This window comes from Pleurodeles waltl, chromosome 4_2 (genome assembly GCF_031143425.1).
Source record: "Pleurodeles waltl isolate 20211129_DDA chromosome 4_2, aPleWal1.hap1.20221129, whole genome shotgun sequence".
Classification (NCBI taxonomy): Eukaryota; Metazoa; Chordata; class Amphibia; order Caudata; family Salamandridae; genus Pleurodeles; species Pleurodeles waltl.
The window spans coordinates 90,562,624-90,581,753 of NC_090443.1; the positions used below are offsets into that span (position 1 = coordinate 90,562,624).

Consider the following 19,130-nt stretch of genomic DNA (forward strand, 5'->3'; position numbering starts at 1 on the left):
GGTGCAATCTGGCTACACACCCTCAGAGTCTGTGTGACACTTTACTCCTGTGGGCCAGAAAAGATGGTAAACGATAAGGCAACAAAGGCAAATAAGATTGTGCAGTACACATTCCCTGGTTCTGCCCCCCCTCTCCCAGAGATGAGGCAAGACACTCGGATGGAGCAGAGCCGGGAAGACACTACCCAGGGCACCGCCAAAATCCTGGCCGCCATACAGAGCTCCGGTGTAGTCCTGGAAACTAAGATGCATTCAATGGCTATGGATATAAACCATTTAGGACTGGACCTGCGTAAGGTGGGTGATCGGGACACTACTGATGAGGAAGAGACCAACACACTACAGCGCAATGTCAAAGACCTACATGCCATCGTTGAAACCTTGAAATCCAATGCAACACAAATGGAATATCATCTCAAGGATATCGAGAGGCGAACCCACAGGAATACTCTACTATCCCTTGGCTTTCCTAATTATAGAAGAGCTCTGCTGCTGACCTCTTCCTAGAAGACTGGATTACCACCTCGCTTCAACCTAAGAGGCTTTCAAACATTTTCTCTATTGAACGGGCACACTGGTGCGACAGCCCTGACCTGGGCCCCCTCACCGAGCGCTCTTTACATGCTTCTTCAACTACAGGGACAGGGACACCATTCTTCAGCATGTCTGTGCGCACAGCTCTCCACTCTATGGGGACAAGCCTATACAAATATATCCTAATTACACAAAAAGTGCAGGAGCTCAAAAAATCGTTCTTAGTGATCAAGAGACTGTTCTGTGAACACAATATCCAATACAGCTTCCATTTTCCAGCCGAGATTTGCATACAATATGAAGGCAAAGTACATTTTTATAAAACACCTCAAGAGGTCATAGACTGGATGGAATCCCTTGGTCTGGGCTGCGATGGATGCTCAACGGTGTGGAAGGAGGAGCGACTCAGAGGACCACGCTGATCAAGTCAACAGCGCAATGCTTCCACCAGCCAGAAGGGACAGATGGGGCTGAGGCCGGGGACAAAGATGGACCGCATCCTAGTCTACCCAGATGGCACACTGCAGGCTGAGAATGAACCTTTGGTCACACAGAACTCCTTTTCACCCCTATGTTTTGTACAAGAGACCCAGATAGTGGACCTGTGGTGGACTGAGCGGGCCTTCATTAGTAGTTATCTTATGGTTTTTTTTGTGCATTGGCTGGTGAGGTGAGTTCTTGGGGGGCGATTTGGTGACCGTTTCACAGATGACCTTGCCTAATTCTAGTTGGGGAATGTAAGTTGTTTTTGTTATGCATGCACTTTTGCATTGGGGTATAAATGCATACTGTGGTGGGAGTGGTCTGGGGACTGTACTGGGTTCGGCCACTGAGCCCTACTTTGGTGGGGACTGATGATCTGTGCCAGTCCTTGTGCCCTGGAATGAAGTTACACTGACTCCTGTGATTGTTACTATTTCATTGATGTTTACGGAGTTAGGGTGGGAGACTGGGGTGAATTTTACTACTTCTTGACCATTGGTTGTGCCAGGAGGGTATAGCAGGAACTGTCTGAGGGAGGGACATGGATTTAGGGGTCTATAGTTTTTTATTTTTTGTTTCAGGGACTTCTTTACTGTGACCACTTCTGTTTTATCATGGGACAAGACAGCTTCCAGGCAATATAAATCCTGCAAATGATTGCATGTTCTATGCTGTGCGCTGATCTTTGTTGACCATTGTACATGTGATAATTTTCCACTCCATGGATACTCAATATACACTGGTGACCTGGAATGTTCAAGGGCTAAATAGCCCTGTGAGATGGAATAGGGTGTATGCGTACCTCCTTCGCTTCAGGATAGCTGTGGTGTGCTTTCAAGAGACACATGTTTGGGGGGAACTGCATTAAATACTTAAGAAACAGGTCGAGGGGCTCAATCTATGCTATGTCTTATTCTGATTATGCCTGGAGGGCACGCAGATGGATGGCACCTGGGGCCCCATTTATACATACTTGTGCCACTGTGGATGGGGTGGGGAGATATGTGATACTCGAGGGCACATCAGATGTGCATAAGATCTGTATATGCGCCAAATATAGATAGTATTTTTCTTGACAAGGTGCCAGCTTCTGCCCAAATATCCCCCACCGTGGAGGTCATAATGGCCGGTGATTTTAATCGTGTGCTTGATGACCAACTAGACAGGCTGCCCCCTCAACACAACACTAAACCCCACATGACTACTGCCCTTAAACACTCCCTTACAACCTTATCTCTTGTGGATATTTGGTGGTTACGACACCCGCATGTACTTACAAACTCTTGGTACACGCCTGTGGTGGCAACATACAGCCACCTAGAATATTTCTTTGAGCACACTAATGCCAACTATAGGGTGGTAAACACACAATACTTGGGCAGATATCTATTAGATCATTCACCAGGAGCGCCAGAGGTACAAAATATCTCTATGGTGCCTTAATGTTGACTCACTAACTATCTACGTCTTTAAACACATTCTTATGGAGGCCCTATCCCAATATTTTACTAATAACTGAGGCATTACACACAGCAGGGTGACAGAATGGGACACTATGAAAGTGGTGGTCCTTGGGGTGCGCCTGACCACTACGGTCAGCATACGCCAAACACTGGAGGCAGGATTGACCCGAAAGGAAATGGAATTGATGGCATTTGAAAGGGCATAACTGACCAACCCGGATTGCTTTGGTGCCCGGGCTAGGCAACGTCATAAAATATGCGAACTGTGGGACCAACTTGAGAAACACAAGAAAGGTGGGGAGACGACAGTGGTATATTGAGGGTGACAAGGTGGGACACATACTGGGTTGCCTAATATGTTCTAAGTCTGTGCCGCAGCCCGTACTGGCGTTTCAAAACCAACAGTGTGTAGTGGTGTACACACAACAGGCAATTAATGTTGCTTATGCTTCCCACCTGCAACAAGTGTATACTTATGCTCTGCATGAATTAGCGGATATCCATTTGCCCAGCCACTTATCAGACCGGCCACTGCAGCACCTGTTTCCTGAAGACCGAGGATTCTTAGATGCCCCATTAGACAAACAAGAACTCCTTGATGCAATAACAGCCTTGAAGACTGCCAAAGCAACGGGCAACAACAGTTTTCTAGCTGAATTATATAAGCTCTTTTATGACAGCCTAGCTCATCAATTACTACTAGTCTATGATGAGACCTTGCGGGGAGAGTCCCTCCCGGATTCTACAAAAAGAGACACTGATCTTTTTGGTATCTAAGCCGGGTACAGTTCTCTTGGAGATGACCTCTTACAGACAGCTCTCTATGTTGAATGTCGATCAAAAGATCCTTAGCCATGTTTTGCCAAAAAGACTACTCCTGTACCTCCCACATGTCATTCACATTGACTAGTCGGGATATATCCTGAAGAGAAATACACGGCGCGATTTGCGTCGTCTCATTCATGTCTTCCATGCACCGGAACTACAAGACGACCTCTATGTGCTGGCCTTTCTAGACATAGAACAGGCATTCGACTTGGTGTGCTGGGAGTATGTTTGGCAAGTGCTGTCCAGACTGGGATTAGGGCCTAAATATATTTTGAAAACATATTTTATTGAGCTTTATCAATAACAATAAAGGCACATTGGGAGCTCTGACTGTGGCATATTTTTTCTTAGTTTCAGGGGTATCTGTCTCAGCAATGGCAGTGCCTCATATCTGTGGTATAGGGGTTATCTTAATACAATCATTAAAGTATGCCATCAAGTGTAGCCCATACTTGCATAAGTACAGTGACAATGCTCCCCCTCCCTTCATGCCACCCCGTAGTACAGGTGCTTCCATTACGAGTGCCTACCCTCAACCCTCCCTCCCCTCTTTTGCATTATGCCGCCTAATCTGCTAATATGTGACTGTTGTCTGTTGCTGTGTCAGTTGTTTCCAGGTGAGTACTGCCCTCCCTCCCCTGAACCCCCACTTGACCTGTGGGTGTTGGATGATGGTGAAGTACCTGTCAGGTACATGAAGTATTAATTGTCTCAGTAGCCTCAAGGGGATAGTGCACCATGCTGAGGTGTTTTGTCTAAATTTTTCAGGACACACACTACCGTGCTCCATGCCTGGGCTCTCTCAATCAAACTCTGGCTACGCCTGGCCTCTCAGTATCTCTCACATCTCCTCTGCCTTCGTCCACCTCGACACCTCCCGCCTCCAGGCCACGCTCTGGGGATCACGTACCCCTTTCCAATTCCTTGTTATCTCTCTCTTGGCCAGTAGAAGTGCTAAGTCCTGGAACTGGTTGATCACTTTGAGCCGCTCTGCGTGGGAATAACCGCTGAGCAAACAATGGCTGGGATCATAGGGGATGTCACAGTCGATGATCTCTGTTAACGTGTTAACAACAAATTCCCTCAAAGCCAGACAAATCCAGAACATGGGAAAGAAGTCTGTTGCCCCCTTGCTGTAGCGTGGACATCTGGCCTCCACCAGGCCAGAATGTGTTTGGAGCCTGCCTAACGTCAAATATGCACTATGTAAGACGTACAGGTTAAACCTACCATTTCTGGAGACTTTAGGTACCCATGTCAGTATATCTCCTCAGTTTTCATCCATAATTAATGTACCCAAGTCCTCTTCTCATTTTCATTTAAGAGTTGTGAGGGGTCGACAAAGATCTGTCCGCATCCTCCCATATAGGCATGTCACCGCTTTATGTGTGCCAGTAGCACTTGTCAGATATTGACAGACACTCAAAAGGGGAGGCTCCGCACGCCCCTTTCGCCAATGATTAGGGACCACCTCAGTAACCGCTCTATGAAGGAGAAAGTGTCCTTGGGGTGAATTATAGCTAACTCTAAATTCCTCGAAGTGTAGGAGGGTGTCAGCTTAAAATAAGGTTCCCATGGAGGTTGCTCCCTCCTCTATCCAGCTAGAGTCTCCTCCAATCTCCCCCATGAGGCAGTGCTGATAAAAACTGCAATGGGATCTCATGGGCGTAACAAATAGAACAACTTGATCTGGCGAGATAATGCAACCAACAGCTGCGCAGTACTTTTAACTCAGTGGGGCTGGACATAGCGGGAGGGCTGAGATGGAGTACATTCCTGGCTAAAGTCCAGAGGTCTGGACTAAAGGGTGCGACCTCTGTGTCTGGTATCGTGCGGTTAGCTATCCATTGAGTCAGCCTGTGCAACTGCCCAGTCAAGTTATATGCCTTGAAGTCAGGAATGGCCAATTCCCCGTCCACTTCAGGCCTCTGAAGCACTGCAGGGGTTAGCCTTCGTCTACCGAACACCCATAAGGAAACCAACAATCAACAAGTTCAACTCCTTCAAATCACTGCCCTATCCTTATCATAAGTGCCATCATCGAGTAGTGAAAATAGTTGATGGATGTTGAGGGCCATATGTCGTCCAGGGATGAAACCTGCCGATTTGGATGGATCAGGTGAGGCATGTGGCGTAGAAAGCATATGGCTAGGATTTTGCTAAGTATCTTGTAATCCACCGACAGCATCGACAAAGGTCAATAAGATGCTACATTGGTGGCCGGTTTTCTCGTTTCAGGAGAGGAACGATAAGAGCCTTCGGAGCCGACGAGGAGAGAGTCCCAATTTTCTTGGCCTCCTCATACATAGTGACCAGCCTTGGGCCTAATGTTGCCATATATGTTGAGTAAAATTCAACTGGAAGACCACCCAGTCCCGGGGTCTTATTTCGAGCCATGCTTGTGATGGCGTCTCTCAACTCAGGGAGCGTGAATGCTTGTCCTAAGGCCTCCGACTCCTGACTCGATAATGATGGGAGGGGGATATGTGACAGGAAACCTTCGAATCCTGCCATAGATGGCTGAACTTTGCTTGTGTTTAGGTCTGCATAGTAGCTGCAAAATTCTTGATTAATTGCAGCCGGGTGATAGACTTCGTGGCCGGAGGGTGTGCGCAATTCGACTATGACGACCCTCTTTTTGCTGGGTTCGCTAACTACGCCAAGAGGGAGCTTGCTCAATCACCCTCAGCATGCGTATGCACTACATAAGCTTTGTAAGCATAGCAGCGCAACCTTTCGACCTCTACTGCTACTTTCTCTCAGGTCTCAATGACCAAGGCCTGGAGGTCCAGGTTATATGAGCGCCTCTGCTCTGGCTTTCGTAGCTCTTGCTTCACTGTCTCTATGTCATGGTGTAATGTGTGGCGGACACCCCTGGCCACTGAAATGCATTGTCCTCTAATCACTGCTTAAAGGCATCCCACTCTAAGAGTCGCAAGCTTGTGGATCCCTCATTTGCCTCAAAGTAAGCTGTTATGTCAGAGCCAATGGTGTCCTTAAAAAGCCCATCTTCCAGGCGGTCCGGCTTCTGTCGCCATATGGGTACCGGGGGTCAGAGACACAACCATCTAATTCCTAACAGTAAGGGATTACGGTCCAAGATTGTTCTGGTCAGGTATTCAGTCAGAAGTGTCAACTCATGGATGTCGGGTGAGCACAAGAAGGTGTCCAGTCACACATGTAAGTCATTTAACGGAGAGAAAAAGGAGTAATCTCTGCCATGCGGGTGGTGAGCCTGCCAAGAGTTGACTAGTCCCCATTCCTGGTGCCAGGCTCGGAATGCTCAAGTGGTTCAGATAGTCGGTGAGTCCTGCAGTGGGGGGTGCGATCTATCTAAATCTGTGTCAGAGATAAAGTTACAATCTCCACCCAGCAGGACAGATCCCATAAGGTGTGGGGCCAGGCGCTCGGAAAGAGTCATCAGAAACCCTGGTTGGTCAGTGTTAGGGCCATACACACTCCCGATCACTATCTCCCACTCTGCTAGCATCCCAATGATTAAGACGTAATGGCCCAGGAGATATATGATGGAAGTAGTATGCTAGTAAGGCACTCCGGGTTTGATCCATAAAAGGGCCCACCACACATAAGCTGTGTAAGTAGTGCAATAGTCCTGACCTCTCAATCTGGGTTGTAGGGCACGCCCCTCTTTGACGTCCAGGTGAGTCTCCTGCAACAGGGCTATATGTATCCCTCTTCTAGTGAGATGCGAGAATAGTTTATGGCGCTTGGTCATCGAATGCATCCCCTAGATGTTCTGTGTTAGTACCTTAAAATCCAGCATGGTAACCATTGGGAGTGGAATTTGTGGTGTATGGGTAGTTTCAGGGGTTTCAGTCCCTTCCCCAGGGGCACCCCCATCCCAGCAAGTCTGGTGTGTAGCAGGCATATGCAGCATAAAACAGTCCCCTCCTTAACTAGAATAAACACTTTCCAACTCCCAATCACCAGGACAATTGGTGTGGCCCCATTGGCCCAAACTGTCAAACAACCAATATTGAAACATGTTTATGCCTTCTAACGCTCAGGGTAAGGTTTGCATGGGGGTGATAGTTCAGGAAGTCTGCAGCGCTCGGCTCTGGGCATCTCAGGCACCCACCCGACCCACAATGACACAAATTTTAAGGAAAGCATTAGCGATCCATCCACTGGGAGTCTATTGCATTAACAGCAATGGGCGATTTGGGAACAGAGTTTTCTTTCAACACCAGTGCTTCATGCCAAGTGGTGGCTGTGGCAACATAATAGTACGTTAGATGAGCTCTTCAGCAGTTCCCGGGATGACCACCGGGAGGATCACACTGGAAGGCATTGAAGCAAGGGACTCACTGTCAGAATCAGATCTCTCTTCGCTCGCTCCTAGAGATGAGGCCACAGGACCAGGTGACGACCTGTCCAGGGAGGTGACCGCAGTGACCACCTTCCAACGCTCTTTCAGCACTTCCTCTTCAGTGGGAGATCCAGTCAGTGCAGATGGTCTCCTTAGGCAAGAGTGGGGCCTGTGCTTTCTCTTCTGTGTTCGGGGTAGTTTGCTTGGCCCGGGCTAGGCTGCCGCTCTGTCCGAGACCATGCATACTAGGGGGTAGAAAGAACTGCACCCGAGTTGGTGTTACTACTTGGAGTCATGTAGGGAACTGCATGGAATACCCTATCCCAAGTTCCCGGAGTTTCCTCTTCACTTCGGTGAATGCAGTCCTTTGGCACATCACCTCTCTGGAAAAATCTGGAATATTTACACCCTTCTTTTCTCCACCACTAGATTCCCTCGTAGTTGAGCCTGCTGTAGAATGTAATCTCGATCCTTGAACGACCGGCCTCGGAGGAGCCCCTGGGGGAAATGATTGAGCCGGCACCCTGTGGGAACCATAAAGCCCTTCTACCCCTAAACTGCACCCATTTCAGAAACCTAAAAACCCTTGACTTCACCTAGAGTATACCCATCTCTGGCCCCTAAACTACACTCATCCCTGAACACTAACCTTAAAAGCCATTTCTACCCATACACTCCACCCATCCCCAGCCCTAAAATCCCTCTCTACCTCTGAAGTTCACTCACTCCTGGATCCTAAAAAAACCCTTTCTATGCTTAAACCTCACCAATTTCTGAGCCCTAAAAAGCCTCACCACCCACTTCACTTCACTATCCCTAAATTATAACCATCCGTGAACCCTAAAACCCCTTTTTACATCTAAGCTCCACCCATTTCTGAATCTTTAAAAAATGTTCACAACCTAAAACTCCACCAAATCCTGAACCCTAAAAACTCTTTACCGCCCGTAACCTCTACCCATCACTAAGCCTTAAAACACCAACCAGTCCTAAACTCCACTGATCCATGAACCCTAAAAAACCCTCAACATCCCTACATCCCACTCATCCCTGAATCCTATAAGCACCTCACCACCCATAAACTCCATTTTCTCGTAAGCCCTAGAAAACCATCACTATCTCTAAATTCTATCAAGTCCTGATAGCTAAAAAACCCTCACCACCCCTAAACTCCACCCATCACTGAGCTCTAAAGGCCCATTTCTATGCCTGAACTCCACCCATTCCTGACCCCTAAAGTCTAAAAACCTCTCATCGCCTGTAAACATTACCCATGCCTGAACCCAATAAACTCTTACTAGTCCTAAATTCCACCCAAGTTCAATGTAATTTTGGATTTTTCCTAAAAATTATCTCTCCATTAAAATATTTCCTTCAATTTTTGATTTATTTGTACTTTCTTTAAATTGCCTTCCCTACAATTGGTTTTCCATGATTTGTTTTCCTCCAATGTGGTTTCTCAGTTTTCGCTTTTCCATTAATTCACATACATCACAAAACACCCTAATTCGTTTTTGGCTGTTTTTCAAAGAGGTCTAAAGAATGTGCCCTTTGGGGGTTAAGAGGTAAAGGTATGTGAAGTAACCACATATTGGTGCCCATATACAGATTTTCCTATGTAAAGCAATTCTGCCATCTCATTCCACCCCATAGATTCCTACATAAAACTCAAGCAGGAAAAATTCCTTTCGGCAGGTAACATGCAGATGAATCCCAGTCTCTTCACCAGAGGTCCTTGGCTACTTAATCATGAGCAGCATGTAATGTTAGAGAGAACCAGGGGCAACAGCCGGGGTGAACATTACAATTGTTCTTGACACATTAATCCCTAGCAAGACGATGCTGCGTTGATTCATTTCAAAGGTCACTGGGAAGTTTTGTAAGCTAGTGGGCAACTTTTTCTGGGCTTTACAATTACTGGATTACAATTGGAACCTTCTTCGCATGGTGCCTTGAGGCCACCTTAATACTGAACCTAAAAATCACCACAAAGGATACCTATTTAGCAGAGCATTCTAGGGCTTACCGTAGGAGGTGTTCTTAGCTAGAAGTTCAGTACACAGCAGAAGCACAAATAACACTCAATACCTGCTACCACTTCAACTAGAGCTTTTGCTTTGAGAATAGAAAGTATTTTATTCTACACACTGCTAGAAATTACAGACTAAAATATAAATGAATATGTAGAAACGACAAACAGTGTAATACTCAATAAACATACCTACATCTATTGGCTTTGACAAAGCTTTTCTTAATCAATAGGCTGCAGTCTAAAGGTTTTGACAGTAGGTTGCCGTAGTTAGTAAACTACTAAGTACAGGCTTTGACAAAAGGTTTTCACACGCAATAGGTCACTGTCTATTGTCTAAAACCACAGATGTTTACAATAAACAACACCTGCCTCCAGATCTTAACAGGTTTTCACAAGCAATCAGCGACTGCCAATTGACTTTATAAAAGAGTTTTGTTTTTACACCCATTACATACGTCCTTTGAACAGGGTTTATGTGGCACACTAGGCCTCTAAATTGTTATTTTTTTTCCCTGAAACATTGTTCACAAACCAGCACACCAAGGCTCACAGAAAGCGGGGCTTTAAATGAACATCTCCACAACCACTGGTGGTTTTGAGTGCAGTGTGCAGGGTTTGAAAGTTTACAACCTCACTGGTAAGCCCACCAAACACTACCAGGGCATGTTGAGATTCAAGCAAGATCAACGTCCTGTTGAAGGCAACCAGGGGCACACTCTGAACGTTTTGTTGACAGAGTGGGTGTTACACCTGCCAGCCTTAGGGTGGTCTTCCCCCAAATATTTTGCCTATTTGCCTCCCATTTCTGATGGATTATTGCTTCTGGTCGCTTTAGGATTATGTGCACTTCAACACTGCTAACCAGTGAAAAAGGGCTTGTGCTCACTACCCTAAAGATGGTTTGATTGACATATACCTAAATGGTATATTTAATTTACTTGTAAGTCCCACTCCATCAGGGCCAGGCTTAACTTTCGACTTGGACCTAGTCTTGTGTGACCAGATGTCCGCAGAGGTCGCTTTTGTCTTGCATGCATAGTTTTGAACCTTAAACTTCAAAAATTCATAACTCTGGTTCTACTAATTGGATTTTTGTTGTTTTGGTGTTGAATCATTTATTAAATGGACTCTATTTTTCTAAATTTTCTTATGTTATGCTTTCACTTTATTAGTGTTTGTGTGCTGCATAAATACTTTACACATTGCCTCTAAATTAAGACAGACTGCTTTTTGTGCCAAGCTACCCAGGATTAAGCACAGATTAATTTAGGGACTTTTTGGGGTATACCCTGCAAGGGATGGTGGCTGTTGCTTGACAAGGGCTCACACCTCAGTCAGGCAGTCACCCGATTCCTCACAGGGGGCTAACCAGATTTATTTTCACCTGGCCCTTGCTCTGATCGTAGTTATTTTTTCTGCCTGCACAGCTGTGGTCTCCTCTTGAAGATATCATAAAACTGTAAGGGCATGGTTGCAGCACCCCTCTCACCTCCAGTTAGCCTCATCTTTAAAAGCAGGTGCAGCACTCCCAGCAACATCAGGACTCAAGTCCCACACAAAGCCTGATTATAAGGCTGCTGGATGGATTTCCTTGCCCCCACCCTGTTCTCCTTGTACATTTATGATATAGTCCCCTCTCTACTCAGAGTGGAGGCTGATGCACCATCATTAGGCACACAGAAAATTCCAGTCTTGCTCTTTGCAGATGATACACTCCTGCTATTCAAGACCCCAAGCGGATTACGGAAACTCTTCACGTGCTTTGAGAAATTTTGTTCCACACGGGGACTTGAAATCAATGCTTCTAAAACGAAATTGAGGACGCTCAATCCCCACAGATCCTTCAGAGGGAAGTTTATTCTCGAGGGTACCCCACTTGAAAAGATGGGCACATTTAGTTACCTGGGCATAATGTTGACTGAAAAAATGTCTTGGAAATCACATATTGCAAAGCAAGCACTAAAACTAACGCAAACAACGGGGGTTTTAATAAAGAATTTTAATCTCTCGCACACCAAACCAATACGCCCGGCCAGATATATGAGGCCAAGGCTGTGAGCTCAGCCCTTTACGGGGCTGAACTGTGGGGCTATGCCAAAGAAATAACTATTTCTGAAAATAATTTCATAAGAAATCTCGTGTCGCTCCCGCCAAGTACACCACTGTTCCCCCTTTTTAAGGACCTAGACATGAAACGTATTGGCCACAAAGCCCGCCTACGTCCCCTTTTGTACTGGCGGCGTCTTTGGACTACCCCAGAGCATGCCTCCTTTACTGTTTCTCTGCAGGTCATTTTAGAAGCTGACCATTCCTATAATATCCTCTGGCTCAGACACATCAAGGGGCTACTTTATTCACTTGGGCTTAGGGAACTCTGGGATTCTCCAATTACTACCTCCTTTCCCTCAAAACGTGACCTCAAAAAATTGTATTGGCATATCGTAGACTCTGAAGATCTGGGTGCACCTCACTCTACACTATCATGTGATTTTGCTAACGTAGAAGAGATGTGCAAATATAAGGCTTTCTGGGACCTAATCACGGTGCCAAGAAAAAGGAAGTTGTACTTCCATTCCCGCATTGACACCTTGCCACTAAGATTACTTACCAGTCACATGTTGAAACAACCATCTGCCCAGCTTGCAAAGCACCCATTGAAAACCTCCCTCATGTCCTATTTGTCTGCCCTGCATATGCTGCCTCTCGTAGGAAATGGCTGTCCCCGGCTTGTAGACTGCTAGGAGTTTGCAAGTCCAACATAGCCCTCTGAATTCTCAGATCAGACACTTGCCCGATGTTAGTGATAGCTGTTGCCAAGTTCCTTGGGGCAAGTTGGAATGTTAGAGGAAAACTTTTATCTGTACAATGGTTTTAGCAAGAATGTAAAAATTCACTCTGGGAGTGCATTTAATTCTATTACTTTTATCTAGTTACATGTACTGACTTATTTCATATAACCTTGTATATTTATTTATTGCTGCTATGTGCTTTTATGGCTCCTATAGCCGAAATAAAGTTCTCTTTACCTCTGGTGGAGGTAGTCCAGCAATCCTTGTGTCCAGGAGACAGTAACTCATTTTCCAGGCAGTCTTCAGCCCTTCTAATAGGGCTCTGCCTCAGGTTTTGTTTTCCAAGTAACAGGGGAGATGGTTGTCAAAGACACAAGCCCTGGAATTAGGAACCCTTCTCCTACACACTGCAGTGTGGAACCTGGACACCAGTCTCTGATAAAGTGAGAAAAATACTTACCTGGGGTGTCTGCCCAACATTTATCTTTAGCTGTCATATGCAAATGTGAATTCCAGAGCTACTCTCAGTTTTAGGTTGCATTTAATTTTTGGGGTGCTGGACTACTTGACAGAGACTGCTTTGTCTGCAGTCTTTGTCTTGCATAATCAGGAGATATCCTGACAGGAAGTGGAAAACAAAAGCACAAAAGAGGGAAATGATTCCTTTCTATCCACTGCTCAAAACTGTCTACAATAACACAGTCAGGGAAGTTGGAACAATGCAGGTTCCAGAGGAGCCTTTGCACTCAAACTGAGATCTTCCCATGTGACAACTGGTATAGGGGGAAACAAGGGCATCCAGATGTTACTGGACCTCAACTGTATCAATCCAGGTTGTTTATTATTGGTGTCCAGGTGTCCCCACACTGTTGTCAACCAGATCGTAACACTCTTTCAGGACTTTGCTCTTCTTAAGATAATGACAGCACAGCAACCTCAAGCTCCTTATGGGGGGTTGATGTGGGTTGGAAACTCTGAACTAGCACTCATAATAAAACTTGATACATCATTGTCCAGTCATTGCTTTTACGTTTAAAAAGAAAAAGTGCTCTAATGCACACACAACTCAAAATTATACCCCAAATTACAAATATGTACAGAACATACAACTGCCAAAACCATACACTAAATAGTACACAGCCTTCTAAAGGAACACTTGCAGATAACCAGTAAAAAGTTATGACTAAAGACTGTCAGGTCCATGACATAACATTCACCATGACTAACCCAAGCATGTAAGCTTTATTAATGGCATTCTACAAAACGCAGACTCATTATTAAAACAGTTCAATAAATGCCTTGTCCATCCTTAGCACCTTCTTTTTCCCATCTTGAAACTTACAGTCATTTGAATTTCTCCCTGCAAACAGAGACTCTAGGGTGCCCCACTGCCTTTCATAAAGATGCCTTGATAGTATCTTGGGTGCCTTAGTTCATTTGAGGCACCAGCAACCTATGATGCAAATATTCTGTCCACTTAGTGTCATACAGGATGCATCACTGCCCCTTTCTTCAACAGAATTGCTCCTTCTAGGTGCATTTTTCTCCTTCATGCAAGGCTCAGCCTTCATGTGGTCACACCAGGCAAGACTACATCTCTTTCGCCCACCCGTCATTCCTCTCCTTTGTGCCTGGCTCAGAAGTCATATGCCCACGCTTTCCCCGCCTGTCCACACTCCCCCTTCTCTCCAGGAAGCAGACTGCATAGGAGTAATACTCATGGTGCTCCACTTCAAAGTTTAAAATTTGTGATTTGTTTTTGCATGTAAGATTATGGATGGCAGTCCCAGCTGTGAAGCTGGAATCGCCATGCACAAGCGGTTAATTGAAAGCCCAATATCATGTTCTCTGGTGCACAGTTTTGAATGTGGTTTTCAGCTCTATTCTGCTGCTTGTAGTGTGCTCCAGCCATAAGCACTAATTTCCAAAGGATTACTGCCCCTCAGACTTTGTTGACATTAGTTATTTGTCCTTTCTAAAAACCATCCTCTTGCAGGGTACACATTAATCACCCTTTTCGCTCAGTGAATTTAGCCTCTTTCATCAAGGGTCAATGCAGCTTCTCCAGCAGAGTTAGGATCCAAGTCCCTTGAACAGCTCTCACAAGACAGTTGGACTGATGTCTCCACAAGGCTCACTCCTTTCCGGGGAATGCAGACCAGCTATCCCCTTCTCTCCAGCATATTGTTCCTTCTTTTCCAGGCAACCTACAACTCTCTTTGTTTGGGTCTTGAGTTGTCCCCACTGGGGCGGAGGCCAGTGCTCAAGGGTCTTGGCTCTGCAACTCATGTAATTTGCATTCACACTGTGTTCTTTGTCCTGGCACTGCTTATTGGGAATACAGCTTACAGTACTGGCTATCTACCCAGTACTGATCCAAATTTTGCACACGGAGATGAGGATTCCAGATATCTAGCTCTGAATCTGGTTTGAGACAGTTTTTCATTTTTTGTTTAAAGTCTTAGGGCCTGATTTAGAGTTTGGTGGATGAGGTTACTCTATCACAGACATGACAGATATCCCATCCACTGTATTATGATTCCATTATATTCTATGGGAATCGTAATATGGCTGACGGGATATCCGTCACATTTATGACAGAGTAACCTGTCTGCCAAACTTTAAATCAGGCCCTTAGTCACTCAAACTTTCCTAGTTTGACAGAAAAGGGGTGCATGCTCTCAGACCCATGCAGGGATATTACATCTAACACTGGAACATGGAAAAGAGGCTGATCAGCAAAACACAATATGTCATCACTGATAGAAACCAAGGCCTTCTCAATGCCCTGTGGCAGTTTAAAACTGGACCAGTACGAGTCAAGTATTAGGTTGGACTTTGGAAATTGTGAGGTTGAGAAACTAGCACCATCTTTGAAGTCAAGGGTGCCCAATGTTGGAATCTGTACAACTGTAACAAAGGGGAAGTCTTCTTCAAGGGAGGATGAGCAGAGAACGCTTGAAGGTGTACGAGACAGCTTCTGAGGCAAGGGAAGAGTTAATAAAGAAGGCAACTGGCTTTGATGGCATATCTACACATTCTTGGGACAGCAATGAATGGATTAATCACCTGGCCCAAAAGGGACCTTATTCTAAGATACCTGAGGCCCTCATAGACAAGACTGAAGCAAAAGGAATAGAAATTGGGAGAAGGGGGGCATAGGGATATTAAAGGAGAATATTTGAATTATGGGGTCCATAACAGAAAGCACAAGTAGGAGGTGGATCTTTGAAGGATGCCATGTTTGATACACAAAGAAATTGTTCAAGAAGGCCCATGGACTTTGTGAATGTGAATAAAGAACTTTACACATGTCAGGCACAGGCAGCATGGGACTGGAAGGCCAAGGCATGGAATGAGGGTGTTATGATATTTTACTGCTTTGAATCAGCGCCAGAGGGAATGATGGTCTTATTTTGGAAAGTGACAGGAGGACATATAGCATCTTATATATGTATGTTACAGATTTTCAACCACATGAAGGAATCAGAAGGTTTGAAAGATGAGTTGATATTACTCAGGAAGTGAAGCAGCTTTTCCAAAGGAAACCATGACCAATGGAAATAGAAAATACGCTGAACACACGTCCCAAAGGCCTGGGTGGATGCAAGGACAGTATAGAGTCAAATAGATGTTAACAAAGAATCAATCAGATTGAGTAAAAGAACGTGTGGAAAACAGCTTAGAGATGGAGAGGGGTGATAAGAGAGTGACAGCAATGCCTCCACTGCTGTGCAAGGGTTTATCAGTATCTTGTTTGAGTTGAACCCAAGCAGAACAGTGTATCAGAATCAGATTGGTCCAGTATATGTGATGTAATGATTTAATTGATGAAACCACCCTTCTGGATGGATAAAAAAGGCTGCATGCTTGTATTCCTGGCTTTGCATTGTAGTAATCATTGAAGTCATAAATGCTTGTATAATTCACTGTTATTTGTGAAGACCATGAAACACCTTTGAAAAAACTGTACTTATGGAACAGCAACACAAAGGCTCTCATTTTGATATTGGTGTTAAAAACCGCCTACCGCCGTGGCGACGGCCGCCAAAAGACCGTCGCTGCGGCTACCAGCCGTCTGCCATATTATGACTACAGACGGATTTCCGCCACATAAGGGCGGATATCCGGCTGTGGCCATACTGGTGGATGGCGGTAAGGTGGCGCTGGTACCACCAGCAGCGCCACGTCAGTAGACCGCCAACAGCCGTATTATGAAAAATAATATGGCCTGGCGGTGTTCTGCTGGCAGGCGATGCTGGCAGTAGCAGCGCCCCGTCCCGCCTCCTGCCGGAAGACCCCCTGGATCCAGGTAAGTCGGGTCTCCGACAGGGGAGGGGAGTGAGGGGTGTTGTGTATGTGTGGGGGTGTGTACTAGTATGTGTGAGTGTGTGCGTGAATGCGGGGGGTGTTTTGTGTTGATTGCGTGCGTGCGTGAATGTATGGAAGTGTGTGTGTATGTATAGAAATCGGAATGCGTGTCTGCTTGTATGTTTTGAAGTGTGTGCGGATGTGTGTGTGATTGGATGTATGCATGGATGGATGTATGTGTGAATGAGTGTGTGTCTGTGTGTGTGTGTGTGTGTGTGTGCATGGGGGGGTGTGGTTGTAGGGGTGGGGGTGTTTGGAGAGGTAGGGGGGTGGGTGGGTGTTTGGAGAGGCATTGTATCAGTAGTTGCCTCCTAGAGCTAGTTCTTTTAAAAAATATAGAATGGGGGATGATTATATATTACTGATCATTATTAAAGCAGCTGTGGAGGAGGGTGGGTTGTTAGTGGCTTCAAGGAAGATTACTAAAATCAAAGTCCAGGACTACAGGTATGTAACCTTTTCTTCTGCATCGTAGGATCGTCATTGATAGTTATAAATGCTTGAACAGAGTAGCTAGCTAACTGGACAACTATAGCAGCTACCTACCTTAGCATCCACTTGGATATCAAATTCTAGACAATTGCACCTGGAAAAGGTATGCAGTGACTTCCGTATTGCGGCTTTAGGAATATCAGAAATATGGGCATCTCTTTCCCTTTTGTGAAATGAGCATTGGGTTTTCCTGGTAGTGGCTTGGTTACTGGTAGCATAAGGAAATACAAGCCACTATCCATCAAGCGATAGATTGTTTTCAAGTGGCCAGGCCTTGTTATGTTATTTTAGCTTATAAAGCACAAATGATCATACCCGTAGATATACCTCGGTGCTCGGCCAGCAAATAACACGCTTCCAGAGCCAAAACAGCCAAGTTTTCAACATTTTCTTAAATTTGATGGAATCTGTGCAGCAGCAGAGATGGCGAGGGAGTTGATTCCAGACAGTGGGGGACGTGAAGGAAAAAGCTCTACCATCGTCTCTAGAGGTGCAGATACTTGGGACCTTCAGAAGTTCCTTGTCACTAGGGGCCAGATGCAGGAAACGTTTAGCGACTCGCAAACGGCAAAAATTGCCGTTTGCGACTCGCTAAACGCGTTTCCCAATGCAGAAATGCATATTGCGAGTCGGTACCGACTCGCAATATGCATTTCTGAATCGCAAATAGGAAGGGGTGTTCCCTTCCTATTTGCGATTCTGAGTGGTATGCAATACCATAGGCGGTCGCAAATGGTGTCGCAGTTACCATCCACTTCAAGTGGATGGTAACCCACTCGCAAATTGGAAGGGGTCCCCATGGGACCCCTTCCACTTTGTGAATGGACCCAAAAATATTTTTTCAGGGCAGGTAGTGGTCCAAAGGACCACTACCTGCCCTGAAAAAATACCGAAACTAAAGGTTTTGTTGTTTTTTATTAAGTGCAGCTCGTTTTCCTTTAAGGAAAACGGGCTACACATAAAAATAAAAAAACTGCTTTATTGAAAGCAGTCACGAACATGGAGGTCTGCTGACGACAGCAGGCCTCCATGTTTGCGAGTGCCTATACTCGCTATGGGGCTGCAATTTGCGACCCACCTCATGAATATTAATGAGGTGGGTCATTGCGACCCCATAGCGAGTCGCAGTCGGTGTCTGAGACACCGTACTGCATACCAATTTGCGACTTGCAAATTGCGAGTCGCAGGGACTCGCAATTTGCAAGTCGCAAATTGGTTCTTTGCTACATCTGGCCCTAGATCTTAAAGCACAAGAAGGTTGATAACGATGCAATTTGTCCATTAGGTATAACGAGGATCTACCCATCAAGGACTTACAGGTAAGACAGCATGTCTTAAAATAGATGCACTTTCAGATGGGGAGCCAATCAAGAGCTCTGAGTAGGCACTGAGCGGGGGAGCCTGCCGGAAGATTATAGAGCAGGTGGGCGGCAGTATTTTGCACCACTGTGAGCTTAGACAGTAAGGTGTAATTAACTGCCATAAACAAAGCATTACTGTGAATCCAAATGGCTTCTGACCAAAGCTTGAACCAACGTTTCCCTGGCGGGAGATGGAAGCCAATTAAAAACCTTCCTCAGTAGCCTTTTAGTCGCAAAACAGGAACCACATGTTGTGACTATGTTATTCTTCATAGAAAACTCCTGGTCGAATTTAACGCCCATATTTTTTATGGCGTGACATGGGGAGGGAGCAGCTCCCAGTTCTGAGAGCCTACAAATGGGAATCCAGAGGAGCTGAGCTTTTTAAACAGCCAAATTTCAGGTTTTTCGCTGTTCAGTTAGAGACAATTAGCGGTCATCCAGGAA

General features: G+C 45.5%; 1 protein-coding gene across 5 annotated transcripts in view; it reads right to left on the bottom strand.

Moving 5' to 3' along the window:
• The window catches only part of ARHGAP9 (Rho GTPase activating protein 9), a 956,751-nt gene that overhangs the window by 670,016 nt on the left and 267,605 nt on the right, over positions 1-19,130 (bottom strand). The window lies entirely within an intron of this gene.